Genomic DNA, 3,598 nt, shown 5'->3' on the forward strand with positions numbered 1-3,598 from the left:
TTATATAAAAATTAAAATAAAATTATTAATTATAGTTATTAATAATTAATAATTAAACCATCTTAGATCCATCTTAACTCCTTACCTATCAAGATTTTGATAGGGACTTATTAAGCGCTCACAGGGATCAAATCTCTTTAGATGCAAACTTATACTCAAGCTTTTCATTCAAAAAAAGCTTTACACATCAAAAAAATTGATCCAACATGAATTAAAATGGATCTAAAATGGTATGATATATAAAATCATTTTATCTTTTATCAAACATATGAAACTTCAATTTTAAATGGCTCTTATAATTTAACATTGTATTAAAGAGTTGTTTTCAAATTAATAAATAAACTTAAAATAAGTTTTAATTTAGTAAAAAAAATTCATCGATAGGAAAAAAAACAAACAAACAAAACACCCCTTATGATCCTTGAGAACCCAACTGCCCAAATTCAAAAACCATCTCTAGCTTCAGCAAAAATCATAAAGAAATATTCTGGAGACTTCGCATTAATAAATGTGTAGAATTTGCAGGCGATTGTAGCTTTACAGGATCATGCCAATTAATTTTTTACACAAGAGCTTTACAGGATCATGCCAATTAATTTATTACACAAGTCAGCTTACCTAATAGCATAAACAATATAATAGTTAAGGCTTCCTACCCTATCTAATCTAAACGAATCAATACTGCTTTACAGTATAAACTAAGAAACAATTGAAACTGCTGCAATGCAACAGTGCTGCTTATACAGTGTAAACTAAAAAACGATTGAAACTAATGCAATATAACAGAATCTAAACGAAAGCAATAAAAGAGATGCCATCACTCGTAGAGAGTCATTGAAACGTAGGAAGTTTTCTTGACTTCTCACAGCGGCAGGTATAACTGAGATTGCTATTTTTGGGGGAAGAGTTTATGGAATGAAAAAATTGAAAAGTATGTCCTCCTTGAATTTGCTGCAATCTCCAATGCTGTCACGACTACTACCAGCGATATTCTTATCGGCCGGTGGCAACACTTTTTTCTCGTCCGTGACCTTAATATCGTTCCGCCCATCTCGATTCTGCATCCATATTTTTCTCTTGTAGCGACTTTGTACATAGTCTTCTGAAATATAAACGTCCATTCCAAGATCCATGGAACGAACTCAGATAGGGTTACGAAAATCGCGACCTGTGATAAAAGCTTCAATAATTAAAGCCAGATATTCAAGACTTAAGAAGACTTGAAAAAAATTAATGAATCAATTATTTTAGTCGGCGACTGCATTCGACCATATTACAAAGTGTGTTATCCCTGAACAAAGCAGTCCTCAAAAATTTAGTGACACTACCAACACTCATTGGAGTTCATCTTTAACCATGTTAAACATGAACCTTGACAGCTGCAGCGAAATAGCTGAGATAAGCGGACTGTAATTCTGCAAGAAAGTATGGACTAAAAGACAGAAATGTAGCTTTAAATAGGCAACTTGCAAGTAACCCAATTTTGTTTAATTCCAGAACAATGAAAACACTGTAAGAATTGTAGAGCTTGTAAGCATTCATATTTGGGCACCTATTATGACCAAGCGACGCACATTATCATCGAGCCCAAACAGTGCAACAGCTACCAGATTCAGATTTCCGGTAGATGAACAAGGAAAAGTTTCTTGCATTCCTGCAGGATAGGCAATTCAACAAATTTGGCATACCACAACTGAAAACAAATGCAAAAAAGTATTGCGAAAGTGAGGGATGAGCAACTTGTGAAGTGGGTGCAGTTTGCTCAAATGGCTCTGGGCAGAAATGATAAATGGCTCCACCACAGCATGAGTCCTGAGCCCTATGTATATTATTTGTTATATGGCGGAAAGCCTCTTACACAGAGAAACTACGCAAAACCATTAAGCGGATCGATATAACAGAGTTGAAAATTTATGCAGGAAAGTTTTGCGTTATATCGGGTCCGGACTCATAATCGCATCGCACCATCCGAGCGGTGTATGACAAAAGGCCTAGACCCGACCTTTTACGATTGCAGATTGCTACATGTCGCATCAGAGTTTTGGAAGGGAGGCAACATATTATAAAGTGGCATATTGCGATCGCCGATAGCGATTAGTGATAATCGCTTCCGACTTAATTCATTCAAGAACAGCGAATTCAACATGAAGTTGAGCCGATGAAATATAAATTTACAAAAGTCGATCTCATGCATAGAATTTAAGTAAACAAATAAATCTGTCCAAACCAGCAAATCTATCCGGTTAGGAGAAATATACCTAAATTAATTCATCCCTGGGGAGAAGAGGGCATGAGGAGACGATTAAATACATCTATCAATCTCTCTCCGTGTAAAGATTATGGTACTGCTACTTATTGAACAGGGTTTGATGCCCTGTTATCAGACAAAACCTATTATGTTATCAGACGCACTGATGAAGATATAGAAATGTATATACCATAAACGCAATGGCACTATATGTAAATCAAATAAGCTGAGACAAATTACCTATAAACCTTGAGATCGCGGTCTGGAGCTGGTCACTCAAAAAAATAATAGATAAGCTGAGATCGATAACAGTAGGAGCAGAATGAAGGAACATGAGGATGTAGTTTCTTTGTTATGTTCCATATATAACAGATGCATTCACGATGACCGTTTTAACCAGCAAGGCCTGCTCAGATAACAAGCTATTCGCAATCGTATGAACTTGTAAAATCATCAGTGGCAGCATATTTCCCACCCATTCTTTTTCGACCTCCCAACATAAATTTAAAATTTAAATCCCTGGCTTAACCTTAACTCCCATCGCACCGACTCCATCGCTCGGTTGTTCATCTTTGAACCAGGTGTCGTTAGGTTGATGTAACCAAATAAAAAGAACGCTGGAGCAGAGAGCAATGACACTATTTTCTCAAACGTCTGATTCTTGAGCAGGTCCCGCAGATTGAAGCCATGACGTTCTGAGCAGTGTGACGGATCGTGTAATTGTTAAATTAATGGAGAAAACACTTCGCAAACAGTTTCAGAATACGAAAGGGTATAAGAAGCACGTTTCACAACCCTGAGGAAAACCGTCACTCCGTTGTTCATCTTTGATGCACACGTCCTTAGGTCAAAATGAAATGATCATGCATGTTAATTATTTATTTTCTTACATTCTGCATTATTTATTTTCTTAAATTTTATTTGTCCCGATCTTTATACCTCACCATAAATAATAAGCACAAATAATAATCACGGTAAAGTTTTAATCAAGCTCTGTAAAAAATTAATTTAAGTATAGTTTTTATTTGTCCCGATCTTTATACCTCACCATAAATAATAAGCACAAATAATAATCACGGTAAAGTTTTAATCAAGCTCTGTAAAAAATTAATTTAAGTATAGTTTATATGTTCTAGACATGCAAGAAAGTTACTGTAGTTAATTTCATATTGGCATTTTTAAAAGCAGACCATCTAATCAAAAAGGTTAATTAAGAAAGTGATTAACTTGCAAATTCTGATAGGGAGTCACGTGTCTATCGATGTAATTATTAGTATTATATGAAATAATAAAAATATTATTAGTATTATATGAAATAATCAGAAAAATTATAAAATTTTATTAAGAGAT

At 34.7% G+C, this 3,598-nt stretch overlaps 1 long non-coding RNA gene across 2 annotated transcripts; it reads right to left on the minus strand.

The window, feature by feature from the left end:
• Positions 1-475: 475 nt before the first annotated feature.
• LOC149177064 (uncharacterized) lies at positions 476-3,099 on the minus strand. Of its 2 annotated transcripts, none has more exons than XR_016258710.1 (3): positions 2,489-3,099; positions 2,259-2,374; positions 476-1,168 (listed from the first exon to the last, which is right to left on the minus strand). It is a non-coding gene; the product is annotated as an uncharacterized LOC149177064 (long non-coding RNA). The 2 variants fall into 2 exon arrangements; XR_016258711.1 differs by lacking the exon at positions 476-1,168 and adding an exon at positions 1,571-1,654.
• Positions 3,100-3,598: the final 499 nt, after the last annotated feature.

This window comes from Pinus tabuliformis, chromosome 4_1 (genome assembly GCF_031772625.1).
Source record: "Pinus tabuliformis cultivar Carrire ecotype Pingquan chromosome 4_1, CPIR1, whole genome shotgun sequence".
NCBI classification, from domain to species: Eukaryota; Viridiplantae; Streptophyta; class Pinopsida; order Pinales; family Pinaceae; genus Pinus; species Pinus tabuliformis.